The sequence below is a fragment of the Arachis stenosperma genome, chromosome 4 (genome assembly GCF_014773155.1).
Source record: "Arachis stenosperma cultivar V10309 chromosome 4, arast.V10309.gnm1.PFL2, whole genome shotgun sequence".
Classification (NCBI taxonomy): Eukaryota; Viridiplantae; Streptophyta; class Magnoliopsida; order Fabales; family Fabaceae; genus Arachis; species Arachis stenosperma.
Genome location: NC_080380.1, coordinates 90,719,832 through 90,740,638, shown reverse-complemented (window position 1 = coordinate 90,740,638; position 20,807 = coordinate 90,719,832).

Here is a 20,807-nt window from a genome sequence, read left to right as displayed (position 1 = left end):
TCTCCAAGAAATAAGAGAAGACCAAAGAGTAATGAGGGAGGAGCAACAAAGGCAAGGAAGGGACATAGAAGAGTTGAAGAACATCACTGGTCCTTCAAGAAGAAGACGCCACTAGAGGTGGATTCATTCCTTGTTCTTTATTTCTTTCTGTTTTCGTTTTTAATTACTGTGTTTATCTATGTTTTGTGTCTTTATTTCATGATCACTAGTATGTAACCATGCCTTAAAGCTATGAATAAAATCCATTACTCCTTCACCTTTCTTACAAGAAAAATGTTTTAATTCAAAAGAACAAGAAGTACATAAATTTCGAAAATAGCTCTTGAATTTAATTTAATTATATTGATGTGGTGACAATACTTTTTGTTTTCTGAATGAATGATTGAACAGTGCATATGTCTTTGGATATTGTTGTTTATGAGTGTTAAAATTGTTGGCTCTTGAAAGAATGATGAACAAAGAGAAATGTTATTGATGATCTGAAAAATTCATGAAATTGATTCTTGAAGCAAGAAAAAGCAGTGAAAAAAAAATTGGCTAAAAAGAGTATATAGAAAAAGAAGGAGCAGTAGAAAAAGCCATGAGCCCTAGGCAAGGGTAAAAAGGATCCAAGGCTTTGAGCATCAATGGATAGGAGGGCCCAAGGAAATTAAATCCAGGCCTAAGCGGCTAAATCAAGCTGTCCCTAACCATGTGCTTGTGTCATGAAGGTCCAAGTAAACAGCTTGAGACTGAGTGGTTAAAGTCGTGATCCAAAGCAAAAGAGTGTGCTTAAGAGCTCTGGACACCACTAATTGGGGACTTTAGCAAAGCTAAGTCACAATCTGAAAAGGTTCACCCAGTTATGTGTCTGTGGCATTTATGTATCCGGTGGTAATACTGGAAAACAAAGTGCTTAGGGCCACGGCCAAGACTCATAAGTAGCTGTGTTCAAGAATCAACATGCTTAACTAAGAAAGTCAATAACACTATCCCAAATTCTAAGTTCTCCAGAGACGCCAATCCCTCTAAACTACAAAGGAAAAAGTGAGATGCCAAAACTGTTCAGAAGGAAAAAGCTACAAGGTCCCGCTCATTTAATTATAATTAATATTCATTGATATTTCTGAATTTATAGTATATTCTCTTCTTTTATCCTATTTGATTTTCAGTTGCTTGGGGACAAGCAACAATTTAAGTTTGGTGTTGTGATGAGCGGATAATTTATACGCTTTTTGGCATTGTTTTTAGGTAGTTTTTAGTAAGATCAAGCTACTTTTAGGGATGTTTTCATTAGTTTTTATGTTAAATTCACATTTCTGGACTTTACTATGAGTTTGTGTGTTTTTCTGTGATTTCAGGTAAATTCTGGCTGAAATTGAGGGACTTGAGCAAAACTCTGAAAAAAGGCTGACAAAAGGACTGCTGATGCTGTTGGATTCTGACCTCCCTGCACTCAAAATAGATTTTCTGGAGCTACAGAACTCTAAATGGCACGCTCTCAACGGCGTTGGAAAGTAGACATCCAGGGCTTTCCAGCAATATATAATAGTCTATACTTTATTCGAAGAATGACGACGTAACTTGGCGTTGAACGCCAAGTACATGCTGCTGTCTGGAGTTAAACGCCAGAAAAACGTCATGATCCGGAGTTGAACGCCCAAAACACGTCATAACTCGGAGTTCAACTCCAAGAGAAGCCTCAGCTCGTGGATTGATCAAGCTCAGCCCAAACATACACCAAGTAGGCCCCGGAAGTGGATTTATGCATCAATTACTTACTCATGTAAACCCTAGGAGCTAGTTTATTATAAATAGAACATTTAACTAAGGTATTAGTGTCTTTGATCATTCGGTCTTGTGACCACATGGGGGCTGGCCATTCGGCCATGCCTGTACCTTTTACTTATGTATTTTCAACGGTGGAGTTTCTGCACACCATAGATTAAGGGTGTGGAGCTCTGCTGTACCTTGAGTATTAATGCAATTCTAGTTTCTTTTATTCAAATCTCTCCTATTCTTATTCCAAGATATTCATTCGCACCCAAGAACATGATGAATGTGATGATTAGATAACCCTCATTATCATTCTCAATTATGAACGCGCGTGATTGACAACCACTTCCGTTCTACATGCAACCGAGCTTGAATGTGTATCTCTTAGATTCCCCAACAGAATCTTCGTGGTGTAAGCTAGATAGATGGCGGCATTTATGAGGATCCGGAAAGTCTCACCTTGTCTGTGGTATTCCGAGTAGGATCCTGGGAATCCGGAAAGTCTAACCTTGTCTGTGGTATTCCGAGTAGGATTCCGGTAATGAATGATTGTGACATGCTTCAGACTTGCAAGTGCTGGGCGTTAGTGACAGACGCAAAAGAATCAAGGGATTCTATTCCAGTAGGCGCAGGAACCAACCAGTGATTAGCCGTGCTGTGACAGAGTGCGTGAGCATAGTTTTCACTGCGAGGATGGGATGTAGCCATCAACCATGGGTGATGCCTCCAGACGATTAGCCATGCGAGTGACAGCCGCAGAGGACCATTTTCCCGAGAGGATTGAAAGTAGCCACCGTTGATGGTGAACCCCTATACACAGCTTGCCATGGAAAGGATTAAGAAGGATTGAGTTGAAGCAATAGGAGGGCAGGCGTTCTTGAGCCATACAGCATCTTCATATACTTAACTGAAATTCCTACCAATGAATCTGCATGAGTATTCTATCCCTTCTTATTATATCATCTATTTCTATTTTATAATTAATTTTCGAACCCATAAACAATTTTAATCTGCCTAACTGAGATTTGCAAGGTGACCATAGCTTGCTTTATACCAACAATCTCTGTGGGATCGACCCTTACTCACGTAAGGTATTACTTGGACGACCCAGTACACTTGCTGGTTAGTTGAACGGAGTTGTGAATTCAACTGGTGCCACTTAGAAGCCTTCATCTCAAAATAATTAGAACATGGATCACAATTTCGTCCACCACATGCCCAGACCTTTTTAGCCTTCAACTTCTTCTTTGGAATCTTGTACTAGCGTGCCACGCCATGCTGCCCAAGTGGCACGCCCATTCATTTGTGGGTGCTTGGCGTGCCATGCCTGGCTCCTCAAGTGGCACGCCCAAGTGACTTTTGAAGCTGGCATGCCACGCCTTCGACACCAAGTGGCACGCCCTATAGTACGTGATGGGCTAGGCGTGCCACGCTCAACCTGGCGTGCCACGCCCCTTTAATGGCCTTCATTGTTGCTTTCTGGAGATTTGTACCGGCATGCCACGCCCAGCTTCTGGCGTGTCACGCGCATGTAAATGCTTGAGAATCTCCTCTAGACTTTAGTACTGGTGTGCCACGCTAGTGCATTGTTGTGGCGTTTGCTTCAAGTGGCACGCCAATTTCACACGCTCAGCTTGTTTTATTATTTTCTTCCCATTTTTGATGTCTTTTTCACCTGAAATTCAGCACAACCCATTTCAAAGCAATGTACTATAATATTCATCAAATATTGCATGAATTACAATGATCAAATGAGATTATGCTCCTTTATGGTCCTTTTTATGTAAGAAAAAAGGGTAGATGATGGAAGTCATCATATGTCACGTATCCCGTTAAGTCCAGATAATTAGAAATTTAGGAGAATATATTTTCAAGCTGTTGTTCAAGTAAAGAGCTTTTCCAAGTTATACAAGAACTCAACTAGAAAGAGGGTCATACTTCCGTTCGACCCAAATTCATAAGCTAAAGAACGAAAATAATTCTTAAATTATAAATTAGTACATGAATTAAAATAGAAAAGCAATAGAATCAATCCATACAAATAGACAGAGTTCCTAACCTTAACAGTGGAGGTTTAGTCGCTCCTAGTTCAGAGAGAAAAATAAGGATTCAGGTAAACTGTAAAGTGCGAAATGTCAATTGGAATCGAATAATATTATCTTTTATATCTAATCCTAATTAATTTAAAAGCTAATTTCTAAAATTAAAATAATATATTTTCCTATTTTAAAATCAAATTTGAAATTAAATCAGAATTAATTATAGCAATTAACAAGTCTTCAATTGATGGATGGGGACCACTTGCTTCACTGGATCCACACCTAACTTGGCAAAGAGCTGCGCCTTACTTGAGTGCCAAAATGGGGCCCAGAAATCGCCCCCAGCATTTTCTGCGTTTTCTGCACGTGGCGCATATCACGCGTACGCGTCAGTCACGTGTACCCGTCGATGGTCTTCTTCGCGTGTCACGCGTATGCGTCAGGTACGCACACGCGTCGCTGCACAAATCTCCAAATCACACACACGCGTCGCTCCTTGCTGATCATCTCCTTTAATTCTTGTGCTCCTTCCATTTGTGCAAGCTTCCTCTCCATCAAATCCAGCCAAATACTACCTAAAATAAACAGAATTGTACGAGACTTAAAGTAGGAAAAGATAAGAAAGATGCTCACGCATCAATGATGAACTAAACCACACATTATTAGGGGGAGGAGTTCTATTGTAATTCTTATGAATTAATGCAATTCTTCTTCTTCTTCTTAATCTGCTTGTTGTAGCTAAGGGAAAGCTTTTGTGCTTCATAGATCCATTCACAACCGGAAGGGGGGTTTGGATCTACTTGAATCATTTATGTGAGCCTTGGAAAAGGGATCATAGGATTCAGTTTGAAGCTTCTCCCTCACAACTCTTTTGATCAACACATTCTTAGTTTGAAGCTTCTCCCTCATAACCTCGTTGAATTGGGATCCTAAGGGTTGTGTGGCTTATGGATTAGAAATTTGAACTTAACCTCTTCTCATGAAGAATTAGATCAAGGAATTGGAAATTGATTATGTTAAGAGAAATTGAGTTGCCATGGAATTGGAACTCAATTAATTACAATCCGCCATAGATCTACTTCATATGATTGAGAATGAAGTTGAGACCCATTGATTCATGAAGGATTATAATATCTCTAATCCCTAATGAATCTCATCCATTGTTACTTTTCCTTTCAAGTACTTTAAATTTTTTGTTATCTTTGATTCCCAGCTCCCAGAATCCATTTACATTTCATGCAATTTATTTTTCATTACTATTTACATTCTTGCTTTTACTTTCTTGTCATTTAAGTTTCAGCTCTTTAATTTCTTATCATTTAAGTTTCTGCCATTTACCTTTCACAATTTACTTTCAATTCTTTATTCTTCAGCAATTTAATTTTTGTACATTTACTTTCTTTGTTAATTACAATTTTGTTCACTCAATTACACAAAACCATCAAAAATTTGCTTGACTAGATAAATCACCTAACTAAAGTTGCTTAATCCATCAATCCCTGTGGGATCGACCTCACTCAACAGTGAGTTATTACTTGGCGATTTGGTATACTTGCCGAAGGGATTTGTGTCGTGCAAATTTCCAGTCATCAAGTTTTTGGCGTCATTACCGGGGATTGATTTAGATTAATAATGATTAAGTTGGTGATAGTCCAGATTAAGCACTTTTCTTTTGTTTTGTTTAAGCATACTAACTGTTTGACACTTTGTGTCAGCTAACTCTAACAACACTCTAACATTGGAGTGTTCACTTTGCATTTGGTTTGTCTTTGTGTTGTGTATGCCAGGAGGGAGAAAAGCAACATCAACTTCCTTTTATTCTGAACCAGAGAGAACACTACTAAGATTGAAATGAGAAGCTAGAGGGAAAAGAGTTGTTGGTGAAGAGGACTCAGAAGAGGACTTGGATCAAGTCATGGAGGATGAGGTGCATGAGGAAGGGGTGGCTAACAACAATGGCCAACCTGCAAGAAGGGTGTTAGCCTCTTACACCATCCCTGACCCCAGAAACTGTGGAAGCAGTATACTCACCCCGAATGTTCATCCAAACAACTTCGAGTTGAAACCTCAACTCATTACTCTAGTTTAGAACAACTTTTCCTATGGAGGAGGCCCTCTTGAGGACCCCAAACAACACTTATCTGTTTTTTTGAGAATTTGTGAAACAGTCAAGATAAATGGGGTGCATCCTGACATTTACAAGCTGCTATTATTCCCATTCTTTCTAAGGGACAAGGCATCTCAATGGCTGGAGACCTTCCCAAAGGAGAGCATCAACAATTGGGAAGATTTGGTGAGCAAGTTCTTAGCTAAATTTACCCACCTCAGAGAATCATTAAGCTGAAAACAGAGGTACAAACTGATGAGCGGATACTTTATATGCTTTTTGGGGGGTAATTTCATGTAGATTTTAGCATGTTTTTATTAGTTTCTAATAAAATTTTATTAGTTTTTAAGCAAAAATCATATTTCTGGACTTTACTATGAGTTTGTGTGTTTTTCTGTGATTTCAGGTATTTTCTGGCTGAAATTGAGGGAGCTGAACAAAAATCTGATTTAGGCTGAAAAAGGACTGCTGATGCTGTTGGATTCTGACCTCCCTGCACTCGGAATGTATTTCTTGGAGCTACAGAAGTCCAATTGGCGCGCTCTCAATTGGGTTGGAAAGTAGACATCCAGGGCTTTCCAGCAATATATAATAGTCCATACTTTGCGCGAAGATAGATGACGTAAATTGGCGTTTAACTCCAGTTCCATGTTGTAGTCTGGCGTCCAGCGCCAGAAACACGTCACGAACCAGAGTTGAACGCTAGAAACACGTTACAACTTGGCGTTCAACTCCAGAAATAGCTCAGACACGTGAGAAGCTTAAATCTCAGCCCCAGCACACACCAAGTGGGCCCCAGAAGTGGATTTCTGCACTATCCATCTTAGTTTACTCATTCTCTGTAAACCTAGGTTACTAGTTTAGTATTTAAACAACTTTTAGAGACTTATTTTGTATCTCATGACATTTTTAGATCTGAAATTTGTACCTTTTGGCAGCATGAGTCTCTAAACCCCATTGTTGGGGGTGAGGAGCTCTGCAGCGTCTCGACGAATTAATGCAATTCTTTCTGTTTCTCATTCAAATATGCTTGTTCTTATCTAAGATGTTCATTCGCGCTTCACTATGAAGGAGGTGATGATCTGTGACATTCATCACCTTCCTCACCCCATGAACGTGTGTCTGACAACCACCTCCGTTCTACATCAGATTGAATGAGTATCTCTTAGATTCCTTAATCAGAATCTTCGTGGTATAAGGTGGAATTGATGGCGGCATTCATGAGAATCCGAAAAGTCTAAACCTTGTCTGTGGTATTCCAAGTAGGATTCTGGGATTGGATGACTGTGACGAGCTTCAAACTCGCGAATGTTGGGCGTGATGACAAACGCAAAAGAATCAATGGATTCTATTCCGACATGATCGAGGACCAACAGCTGATTAGCCGTGCTGTGACAGAGCATTTGGACCATTTTCACTGAGAGGATGGGAAGTAGCCATTGACAACAGTGACACCCTACATATAGCTTGCCATGGAAGGAGCCTTGCAAATTCTGAAAGTAAGAAAGCAGTATGTTGCAGAGATTCAGAGGACAAAGCATCTCCAAAACTCCAACATATTCTCCATTATTAAGTAACAATTATTTATTTTATGCTCTTTTATTTTTCATAATTCAAACTGATAATTATAATTGATATCTTGACTAAGAATAATAAAATAACCATAGCTTGCTTCAAGCCAACAATCTCCGTGGGATTCGACCCTTACTCACGTAAGGTATTACTTGGACGACCCAGTGCACTTGTTGGTTAGTTGTGTGAAGTTGTAAGAAATCTTGATTTTGATATTGGCATCACAATTTTGTGCACCAAGTTTTTGGCGCCGTTGCCGGGGATTGTTCGATTTTGAACAACTAAAGGTTTATTTTGTTGCTTATATTAGGAATAATTTATTTTTGTTGCTATAGAGTCATTAAATTCTGAGTCCTTTATTCCCGTTTCAAAAATTTTTCAAAAATAATTATTTTTCTTTATCAAATTTTAATTTTTTTTCGTAAGTTTAGTGTCTTGTTCTAAGTTTGGTGTCAATTGCATATCTTGTATTTTCCTTTAAATTTTCGAATTAGTGTTCTTTGTTTTTCCTTGATCTTCAAATTGTTCTTGTCAATTTTTCTTGTTTGATCTTTGGTTTGTCTTGTTTTGTGTCTTTTCTTGTTTTTCTTGTGCTTTTTCAAAACATTAGTTTTCAAAAATTTATTTTTATCTATAAAAATAATACATCTTTAAAACACGTTATATTTACTGCCCAATTGGCTAGAGCGTTGGTTTATGTTCTTGATGATTGGGCACTGTTCTATTAAAAATCTTTTTCAAAAATAATTTTTCATGATTTAATCTTGTGCCAAACTTTAAGTTTGGTATTTTCTTGTTAATTTTTCTTTAATTTTTGAAAATTTATTTTAGTTTTCCTAAAAATTTTAAGTTTGGTGTTCTTTCTTTTGTTCTTGTTGTTCTTGTGATTCTTCAAGGTGTTCTTGAGTCCTTCTTGTGTTTTGATCTTAAAATTTTTAAGTTTGGTGTTCCTTGGTGTTTTCCCTCCAAAATTTTCGAAAACAAGGAGCATTAGATCTAAAAATTTTAAGTCTTGTGTCTTTTGTGTGTTTTTCTCTTTCATCATAAAATTCAAAATTCAAAAAAATATTTTTTCTAACTTTTTTTTAGCAATTATTTCGAATTTTTTTTATAAAAATTCAAATTTCAATTTCAAAATTTTTCAAATCTTATCCTTTTAAGATTTAAAAAAAATTAAATTAAATTTTTATCTTTTTCAAAAATATCCTAACCACTTTTTCTCTCTCCTCAATTTTTTCGAAAATCTTCACAAAACATTTTCAAATTTTTATTTTTATTTTTATTTCGTTTTTATTTTATCTTATTTTATTTTATTTTATTATTTCAAAAATAATTTTTTATATATAATAAAATAAATAAAATTTAAATCCACATTACCTCCTTTACTTCAACATGGACTTAAGTGGAAATGAACAGTCCAGAAGGACTCTGGGGTCATATGCTAACCCCACTACTGTTTCATATGGGAGTAGTATATGTATACCCTCCATTGGAGTTAGTAGTTTTGAGTTGAATCCTCAGCTCATTATCATGGTGCAGCAAAATTGCCAGTATTCTGGTCATACACAAGAAAAACCTACAGAGTTTCTGGCACAGCTTTTACAAATTGCTGACACAGTACATGATAAGGAGGTAGATCAAGATGTCTACAGGCTATTACTGTTCCCATTTGCTGTAAAAGACCAAGCTAAGAGGTGGTTAAATAACCAACCTAAGGACAACATAAGGACATGGAAACAATTGTCAGAAAAATTCCTGAATCACTATTTTCCTCCAAAACGGATGACACAGCTAAGGCTGGGCATCCAAAGCTTCAAACAAAGAGATAACGAATCTCTTTATGATGCCTAGGAGAGATACAGAGAGATGCTAGGAAAATTCCCCTTTGAAATATTTTCAAAGTGGGTGCAGTTAGACATCTTCTACTATGGGCTTATAGAAAGAGCTCAGATTTCTCTAGACCACTTAGCTGATGGATCTATACACATGAGAAAGACAATAGAAGAAGCTCAAGAGCTTATTGATATAGTTTCCAGAAATCAGCATCTGTACCTAAGCAGTAAATCTTCCATGAAAGAAGAAGCTAAAACAGTGACTGCTGAACTCAGTCCTGTAGAACAAGCTACGGAATTCAATCAGCAATTAGACTTCTGGTGCACGAATTTGTAATCCGCACAACTAACCAGCAAGTGTACTGGGTCGTCCAAGTAATACCTTACGTGAGTAAGGGTCGATCCCACGGAGATTATTGGTTTGAAGCAATCTATATTTATTTTATTAATCCTAGTCAGGAGGCCAATAGGATTAAAAGTGAAATTACTAGATTTGATTAGAAAAATAAAAGAGAATAACAGTGTTACTTGTTGTGCAGTAATGAGAAATATGTTGGGGTTTTGGAGATGCTTTGTCCTTCGAACTTCAACTCTTCCTTAAAATCCTTCAACACACGAAAAGTCCCTTCCATGGCAAGCTCTATGTAGGGTGTCACCGTTGTCAATGGCTACCTCCCATCCTCTCAGTGAAAACGTTCCTATGCTCTGTCACAGCACGGCTAATCATCTGTCGGTTCTCAATCGGGTTGGAATAGAATCCATTGATTCTTTTGCGTCTGTCACTAACGCCCAGCCTTCAGGAGTTTGAAGCTCGTCACAGTCATTCAATCCTAGAATCCTACTCGGAATACCACAGACAAGGTTTAGACTTTCCGGATTCTCATGAATGCCGCCATCAATCCGGCTTATACCACGAAGATTCTGCGTAATTAATCTAAGAGATACTCATTCAGTCTGATGTAGAACGGAGGTGGTTGTCAGGCACACGTTCATGGTTTGGGGAAGGTGATGAGTGTCACGGATCATCACCTTCTCCATAATTAAGCGCGAATGAACATCTTAGATAAGAACAAGCGTGTTTGAATGGAAAACAAAGGAATTGTATTAATTCATCGAGACGCTGCAGAGCTCCTCACCCCCAACAATGGAGTTTAGAGACTCATGCCGTCAAAAAGTATGTAATTCAGATCTGAAAATGTCATGAGGTACAGAATAATTCTCTAAAAGTTGTTTAAATAGTAAACTAGTAACCTAGGTTTACAGAATATGAGTAAACTAAGATAATTGGTGCAGAAATCCACTTCTGGGGCCCACTTGGTGTGTGCTGGGGCTGAGACTAAAGCTATCCACGAATAGAGGCTTTTCTTGGAGTTAAACTCCAAGTTATGACGTGTTTTGGGCGTTCAACTCCGGATCATGACGTGTTTCTGGCGTTTAACTCCAGACAGCAGCATGTACTTGGCGTTCAACGCCAAGTTACGTCATCTATCTTCGCGCAAAGTATGGACTATTCTATATTGCTGGAAAGCCCTGGATGTCTACTTTCCAACGCCGTTGAGAGCGCGCAAATTGACTCCTGTAGCTCCAGAAAATCCATTTCGAGTGCAGGGAGGTCAGGATCCAACAGCATCAGCAGTCATTTTTCAGCCTAAGTCAGATTTTTGCTCAGCTTCCTCAATTTCAGCCAGAAAATACCTGAAATCACAGAAAAATATACATACTCATAGTAAAGTCCAGAAATATGATTTTTGCCTAAAAACTAATAAAATTTAACTAAAAACTAATTAAAACATACTAAAATCTACATGAAATTATCCCCAAAAAGCGTAGAAAATATCCGTTCATCACAACACCAAACTTAAACTGTTGCTTGTCCTCAAGCAAATAGATAAATAAAATAGGATGAAAAGAAATTAAGAAACAATAATATCTCAGAGTTTCAAGTGAAGCTCAGATTCTAATTAGATGAGCGGGGCTAGTAGCTTTTTGCTTCTGAACAGTTTTGGCATCTCACTTTATCCTTTGAAATTCAGAATGGTTGGCATCCATAGGAACTCAGAATTCAGATAGTATTATTGATTCTCCTAGTTTAGTATGTTGATTCTTGAACACAGCTACTTTATGAGTCTTGGCCGTGGCCCTAAGCACTTTGTTTTCCAGTATTACCACCGGATACATAAATGCCACAGACACATAATTGGGTGAACCTTTTCAGATTGTGACTCAGCTTTGCTAGAGTCCCCAATTAGAGGTGTCCAGAGTTCTTAAGCACACTCTTTTGCTTTGGATCACGACTTTAACCACTCAGTCTCAAGCTCTTCACTTGGACCTGCATGCCACAAGCACATGGTTAGGGACAGCTTGATTTAGCCGCTTAGGCCTGGATTTATTTCCTTGGGCCCTCCTATCCATTAATGCTCAAAGCCTTGGATCCTTTTCACCCTTGCCTTTTGGTTTTAAGGGCTGTTTGGCTTTTATTCCTTTTGATCCAAATATTTTTTTTTTTCGCAAGAATTTTTTTTTTCACTGCTTTTTCTTGCTTCAAGAATCAATTTCATGATTTTTCAGATCATCAATAACATTTCTCTTGTTCATCATTCTTTCAGGAGCCAACAATTTTAACATTCATAAAATTCAATATAAAAAATATGCACTGTTCAAGCATTCATTCAGAAGACAAAAAGTATTGCCACCATATATAAATAATTAGAATTTTCCTTATTAAGAACTCGAAAAAATTAAATTGCCTCTTTATTCTACAAATCTACTATTTTATTCATGTTTGATGATGATGAGAAAAATAAGTTATAACTTAATTGGAAATAAAGCCAAAATAGATATGCTAATTACTACTACTCCTATATAACTTCTAAGGTAAAATCCTATAATAATACTATCACAGAGTTAAAGCTAGAATTAGAACTTAACAACCTGTATGTTGGGAAGTGGATGTTCCTCTAGTCTGTGGGGTGCCTTCAAGAATTAATTTCTGACGCTTCAGCTCCCTTAAGTTCACATCCTTGCTCTTCCTGTTCTCTTAGGTGCCATGATCTTAATGAGTTTTAACTCAGTGATCATGGCAAATCACACCAAACTTAGAGGTTTGCTTGTCCTCAAGCAAAAGAAAGGAAAGGAGAGGAGTAGAAGGAGAGGCAGTTTCGAAAAAAGATAAGATGAGTTGAAAAAGATATGAGAAGAAATTAAAAATATTTGAAAAAGAATTGGATTGGAAAAAGATTTGTGTTTATGAATTAAGATACATTTGATATTTTTGAAAAAGGGATTTTAGAAATTAGGGTTCTTAGAAAACTAATTTGATTTTGAAGAATGACATTTTGAAACATGTTTATGCAAGAAATCAGGAATTGAAACATAAAAATTTAGAAAAATTATAAAGAAAAACGAATTTTACCTCCTCCCCACCATCCTGGCGTTAAACGCCCAAACGATGCATGTTTTGGGCGTTTAACGCCCAAATGCTGCTTCTCCTGGGCGTTCAACGCCCAGCTGATGCTTCTTTCTGGCGTTGAACGCCAGGAAGTCCTTTGTCACTGGGCGTTTTTCTGAACGCCCAAGATGCTAACACTCTGGCGTTAAACGCCTAGAAGGTGCTTCTTTCTGGCGTTCAACGCCCAGAAGATGCTCCTTTCTGGCGTTTAACGCCCAGATGGCTACCCTTACTGGCATTGAACGCCCAGTGGGTGCTTCTTTTGGGCGTTCAACGCCCAAAATCTTTCTTACTGGCTTTTTCACGCCAGTGAGCTTCCAAATTTCCCTGTAACTCTGTAAATTCAATCAATTGCTATTTTTACCCTTTGAAGATACTTGGACACATACCTGTAAAAAAAAGAAAATTTATTTAATTAGTAAATAAACTTTGTAAATGGCTGGGTTGCCTCCCAGCAAGCGCTTCTTTATTGTCTTTAGCTGGACTACCACTGAGTTCTAATCAAGTCTCAGTTTTGAGCATTCTTGCTCGAAGTTACTTTCAAGATAATGTTTAATTCTCTGTCCATTAACAATGAACTTTTTGTTGGATTCATTATCCTGAAGCTCTACGTATCCATATGGTGATACGCTTGTAATCACATATGGACCTCTCCACCGAGATTTTAATTTCCCGGGGAATATTTTGAGCCTGGAATTAAATAGCAGAACTTTCTGCCCTGGCTCAAAGACTCTGAATGACAATTTCTTATCATGCCATCTTTTTGCTTTCTCTTTGTAAATTTTTGCATTCTCGAAAGCATTGAGTCTAAATTCCTCTAGCTCATTTAACTGAAGCAATCGTTTTTCTCCAGCTAATTTGGCATCAAGGTTTAGGAATCTGGTTGCCCAATAGGCCTTGTGTTCCAGTTCCACTGGCAAGTGACATGCCTTTCCATACACAAGCTGGTATGGAGAGGTCCCTATAGGGGTCTTGAATGCTGTTCTGTATGCCCACAGGGCATCATCCAAGCTTCTTGCCCAATCCCTTCTACGGTTAATTACAGTCCGTTCCAGGATTCTTTTGAGTTCTCTATTTGAGACTTCAGCTTGCCCATTAGTTTATGGGTGATATGGAGTAGCTACCCTGTGGCTAACTCCATAACGCACCAGAGTAGAGTAAAGCTGTTTATTGCAGAAATGAGTGCCCCCATCACTGATTAACACTCTAGGGATACCAAATCTGCTGAAGATGTGTTTCTGGAGGAATTTTAACACTGTTTTAGTGTCATTGGTGGGTGTTGCAATAGCCTCCACCCATTTGGATACATAATCCACCGCCACCAGAATATAAGTGTTTGAGTATGATGGTGGGAAGGGTCCCATGAAGTCAATGCCCCATACATCAAACAACTCAATCTCCAAGATCCCTTGCTGAGGCATGGCGTAACTGTGAGGTAGATTGCCAGATCTTTGGCAACTGTCACAATTAAATACATACACTCGGGAGTCTTTATAGAGAGTAGGCCAGTAGAAGCCACTTTGGAGGACTCTTGTGGCTGTTCGCTCACTTCCAAAATGTCCTCCATACTGTGATCCATGGCAGTGCCATAGGATCTTCTGTGCTTCTTCCTTAGGCACACATCTACGGATTACTCCGTCTGCACATCTCTTAAAGAGATACGGCTCATCCCAAAGATAATACTTTGCATCCGTGATCAGCTTCTTTATTTGCTGTCTACTGTACTCTTTGGGTATAAATCTCACTGCCTTGTAGTTTGCAATGTCTGCAAACCATGGCACTTCCTGGATGGCAAAGAGTTGTTCATCTGGAAAGGTTTCAGAGATCTCAGTGAGAGGGAGGGACGCCCCTTCCACTGGTTCTATTCGGGACAGGTGATCTGCTACTTGATTCTCTGTTCCTTTTCTGTCTCTTATTTCTATATCAAACTCCTGCAGGAGCAGCACCCATCTTATAAGTCTGGGTTTTGAATCCTGCTTTGTGAGTAGATATTTAAGAGCCGCATGATCTGTATACACAATCACTTTTGATCCTACCAAATAGGATCTGAACTTGTCAATGGCGTAAACCACTGCAAGTAGCTCTTTTTCTGTGGTTGTGTAATTTTTCTGTGCATCATTTAAAACACGGCTGGCATAGTAATTGACGTGCAGAAGCTTGTCATGCCTTTGTCCCAACACTGCACCAATGGCAAGATCACTGGCATCACACATTAATTCAAATGGCAATGCCCAGTCTGGTGCAGAGATGATTGGTGCTATAACCAATTTAGCTTTCAGAGTCTCAAATGCTTGCAGACACTCTTTATCAAAGATAAATGGCGTGTCAGCAGCTAGCAGGTTGCTCAGAGGTTTGGCAATTTTTGAAAAATCCTTTATAAACCTCCCGTAGAATCCTGCATGCCCCAGAAAGCTTCTGATTGCCTTAATATTGGCAGGTGGTGGTAATTTTTCAATTACCTCTACTTTAGCTTGATCCACCTCTATCCCCTTGTTCGAGATTTTGTGCCCAAGGACAATTCCTTCAGTCACCATAAAGTGACACTTCTCCCAGTTTAAAACCAGGTTAGTCTCTTGGCATCTTTTTAGAACAAGTGCTAAATGGTTAAGGCAGGAGTTGAATGAGTCTCCAAACACTGAAAAGTCATCCATGAAGACTTCCAGAAATTTTTCCACCATATCAGAGAAAATTGAGAGCATGGACCTCTGAAAGGTTGCAGGTGCATTGCACAGGCCAAATGGCATCCTTCTGTATGCAAATACTCCAGATGGGCAGGTGAATGCCGTTTTCTCCTGATCCTGGGGATCTACTGCAATTTGATTATAACCTGAATATCCATCCAGAAAGCAGTAGTATTCATGACCTGCTAGTCTTTCTAGCATCTGGTCTATGAACGGTAAAGGAAAATGATCCTTTCTGGTAGCTGTATTGAGCCTTCTGTAATCAATACACATGCGCCACCCAGTAACTGTTCTTGTAGGAACCAGTTCATTTTTTTCATTATGAACCACTGTCATGCCACCTTTCGTAGGGATGACTTGGACAGGGCTCACCCAGGGGCTGTCAGAAATAGGATAAATGATCCCAGCCTCTAGTAATTTAGTGACCTCTTTCTGCACTACTTCCTTCATGGCTGGGTTCAGCCGCCTTTGTGGTTGAACCACTGGCTTGGCGTCACCCTCTAGTAAGATCTTGTGCATACATCTAGCTGGGCTAATGCCCTTAAGGTCACTGATGGACCACCCAAGAGCTGTCTTGTGAGTCCTTAGCACTTGAATTAGTGCTTCCTCTTCCTGTGGCTCTAAGGTAGAGCTTATGATTACAGGAAAGGTATCACCTTCTCCCAAGAATGCATATTTTAGGGAAGGTGGTAATGGTTTGAGCTCGGGTTTAGGAGGTTTCTCCTCTTCCTGAGGGATTTTCAGAGGTTCCACTATTTTCTCTGACTCCCCCAGATCAGGCTGGACGTCTTTAAAGATGTCCTCTAGCTCTTATTCGGGACTCTCAGCCATATTGACCACTCTTACCAGGGAGTCAATAATATCCACACTCATACAGTCATTTGGGGTGTCTGGATGTTGCATGGCTTTGACAACATTCAATTTGAACTCCTCCTCATTGACTCTCAAGGTTACTTCCCCTTTTTGGACGTCAATGAGGGTTCGGCCAGTTGCTAGGAAAGGTCTTCCTAGAATGAGAGTTGCACTCTTGTGCTCCTCCATTTCCAGCACCACAAAGTCAGTAGGAAAGGCAAATGGCCCAACCTTGACAATCATGTCCTCAATCACACCTGATGGGTATTTAATGGAGCCATCAGCAAGTTGAAGACATATCCTGGTTGGTTTGATTTCTTCAGTTAAACCAAGCTTTCTGATAGTAGATGCAGGTATTAGATTGATACTTGCCCCAAGATCACATAAAGCTTGCTTGGTGCAAGTGCCCTCTAATGTGCATGGTATCATAAAACTCCCAGGATCTTTAAGCTTCTCGGGTAAACTTTTCAGAATGACTGCACTGCATTCTTCAGTGAGGTAAACTTTTTCAGTTTCCCTCCAATCCTTCTTATGACTTAAGATCTCTTTCATGAACTTAGCATAAGAGGGTATTTGCTCAAGTGCTTCTGCAAACGGAATCTTTATTTCAAGAGTCCTGAGATAGTCTGCAAAGCGGGCAAATTGCTTATCCTGTTCTGCTTGGCGGAGTTTTTGAGGATAAGGCATTTTGGCTTTGTATTCCTCAACCTTAGTTGCTGCAGGTTTATTACCTACAGAAGTGGGTTGGGAAGCCTTTTTAGAAGGGTTGTTATCAGCACTTGTATGTGACTGATTCCCCACTGGTATTTGAATACCAGTGGTGGGAGCTGGAGTGACGTTAGACGCCACTTCCTTGTTTGTTACTGGCGTTTGAACGCCAGAACCATGCTCCCTGTGGGCGTTCAACACCGGATTCATGCTTGTTTCTGGCGTTGAACGCCAGGAATGAGCATGGTCTGGGCGTTCAGCGCCAGTTTTATTCCTCTCTGGGCTCTGATTGTCCTCAGAGGGATTTTGAGTATCCATCTGTTCATTTCTTGGTTTCCTGCTACTTTGAAGTGAGGTATTTAATGTTTTCCCACTTCTTAATTGAACTGCTTGGCATTCTTCTGTTATTTGTTTTGACAGTTGCTTTTCTGTCTGCTTTAATTGTGCTTCCATGTTCCTGTTGGCCATTCTTGTTTCCTGTAATATTTCCTTGAATTCGGCTAGCTGCTGAGTTAGAAAGTCTAATTGCTGATTGAATTCATTAGCCTGATCCACCGGACTGAGTTCAGCAGTTACTGTTTTAGCTTCTTCTTTCATGGAAGATTCACTGCTTAGGTACAGATGTTGATTTCTGGAAACTGTGTCAATAAGCTCTTGAGCCTCTTCAATTGTTTTTCTCATATGTATAGATCCACCAGCTGAGTGGTCTAGAGAAATCTGAGCTTTTTCTGTAAGGCCATAGTAGAAGATGTCTAATTGCACCCATTCTGAAAACATTTCAGAGGGGCATTTGCTTAGCATCTCTCTGTATCTCTCCCAGGCATCATAAAGAGATTCATTATCCCCTTGTTTGAAGCCTTGGATGCTTAGCCTTAGCTGTGTCATCCGTTTTGGAGGGAAATAGTGATTCAGGAATTTTTCTGACAGCTGCTTCCATGTTTTTATGCTGTTTTTAGGCTGGTTATTTAACCACCTCTTAGCTTGATCTCTTACAGCAAATGGAAACAGTAATAATCTGTAGACATCCTGACCCACTTCCTTATCATGTACTGTGTCAGCAATTTGCAAAAATTGTGCCAGAAACTCTGTAGGTTCTTCATGTGAAAGACCAGAATACTGACAGTTTTGCTGCACCATGATAATGAGCTGAGGATTCAACTCAAAGCTACTAACTCCAATGGAGGGTATACAGATACTACTCCCATATGAAACAGTAGTGGGGTTAGCATATGACCCCAGAGTCCTCTTGGACTGTTCATTCCCACTTAATTCTATGTTGGAATAAAAGAAATGGTATATATGTTGATATTATTTATTTTATAAAAATTAATTTTTATAAAATAAAATAAAAAGCGAAATAAATAAAATAAAGTGGAAATATTTTGAAATTGAAAATTAAATTTTTATATAAAATTTTTGAAAAATGTAGTTCAAAATTAGTTAGAAAATAAAATTTTTTTTGAATTTTGAATTTTATGATGAAAGAGAAAAACACACAAAAGACACAAGATTTAAAATTTTTAGATCCAATGCTCCTTATTTTCGAAAATTTTGGAGGGAAAACACCAAGGAACACCAAACTTAAAAATTTTAAGATCAAGACACAAGAAAACTCAAGAACACCTTGAAGATTCACAAGAACACCAAGAACAAAAGGAAGAACACCAAACTTAAAATTTTTTAGAAAACTTTAATAAAATTTCAAAAATTGTGAAAGATTAACAAGAAAACACCAAACTTAAAGTTTGGCACAAGATTAAATCAAGAAAAATTATTTTTGAAAAAGATTCCAAAGCGTATGCCCAATTATCAAGAATATAAACCAATACTCTAGCCAATTGGGAATAAATGTAACACTTGTTCTAGATATTCCAATTAATGCTTTAAAAAGAACACAAGTGAAACAAGAAAAGACACAAAGCAAGAAAAACTCAAGATCAAACAAGAAAAATAAACAAGAACAACTTGAAGATCAATGAAGAACAAAGAACACAAGTCGAAAATTTTAAAGAAAAATATGAGATATGCAATTGACACCAAACTTAGAACAAGACACTAAACTCATGAAAATTAGCAATTAAGTAAAAGAAAAATAATAAATTTTGAAAAGAAATTTTTGAAAAGAAACTATCCTATCAAGATTTAATGACTCTATAACAATAAAAATAAAAATAAATTATTCCTAATCTAAGAAATAAAATAAACTTTTAGTTGTTCAAACTCGAATAATCCCCGGCAACGGCGCCAAAAACTTGGTGCACGAATTTGTAATCCGCACAACTAACCAGCAAGTGTACTGGGTCGTCCAAGTAATAACTTACGTGAGTAAGGGTCGATCCCACGGAGATTATTGGTTTGAAGCAAGCTATATTTATTTTATTAATCCTAGTCAGGAGGCCAATAGGATTAAAAGTGAAATTACTAGATTTGATTAGAAAAATAAAAGAGAATAACAGTGTTACTTGTTGTGCAGTAATGAGAAATATGTTGGGGTTTTGGAGATGCTTTGTCCTTCGAACTTCAACTCTTCCTTAAAATCCTTCAACACACGAAAAGTCCCTTCCATGGCAAGCTCTATGTAGGGTGTCACCGTTGTCAATGGCTACCTCCCATCCTCTCAGTGAAAACGTTCTTATGCTCTGTCACAGCACGGCTAATCATCTGTCGGTTCTCAATCAGGTTGGAATAGAATCCATTCATTCTTTTGCGTCTGTCACTAACGCCCAGCCTTCAGGAGTTTGAAGCTCGTCACAGTCATTCAATCCTAGAATCCTACTCGGAATACCACAGACAAGGTTTAGACTTTTCGGATTCTCATGAATGCCGCCATCAATCCGGCTTATACCACGAAGATTCTGCGTAATGAATCTAAGAGATACTCATTCAGTCTGATGTAGAACGGAGGTGGTTGTCAGGCACACGTTCATGGTTTGGGGAAGGTGATGAGTGTCACGGATCATCACCTTCTCCATAATTAAGCGCGAATGAACATCTTAGATAAGAACAAGCGTGTTTGAATGGAAAACAAAGGAATTGTATTAATTCATCGAGACGCTGCAGAGCTCCTCACCCCCAACAATGGAGTTTAGAGACTCATGCCATCAAAAAGTATGTAATTCAGATCTGAAAATGTCATGAGGTACAGAATAATTCTCTAAAAGTTGTTTAAATAGTAAACTAGTAACCTAGGTTTACAGAATATGAGTAAACTAAGATAATTGGTGCAGAAATCCACTTCTGGGGCCCACTTGGTATGTGCTGGGGCTGAGACTAAAGCTATCCACGAGTAGAGGCTTTTCTTGGAGTTAAACTCCAAGTTATGACGTGTTTTGGGCGTTCCACTCTGGATCATGACGTGTTTCTGGCGTTTAACTCCAGACAGCAGCATGTACTTGGCGTTCAACGCCAAGTTACGTCATCTATCTTCGCGCAAAGTATGGACTATTATATATTGCTGGAAAGCCCTGGATGTCTACTTTCCAACGCCGTTGAGAGCGCGAAAATTGGACTCCTGCAGCTCCAGAAAATCCATTTCGAGTGCAGGGAGGTCAAGATCCAACAACATCAGCAGTCCTTTTTCAGCCTAAGTCAGATTTTTGCTCAGCTTCCTCAATTTCAGCCAGAAAATACCTGAAATCACAGAAAAATACACACACTCATAGTAAAGTCCAGAAATATGATTTTTGCCTAAAAACTAATAAAATTTAACTAAAAACTAATTAAAACATACTAAAATCTACATGAAATTATCCCCAAAAAGCGTATAAAATATCCGCTCATCAACTTCCTAACAAAACAGTTAGCCAAATTCAA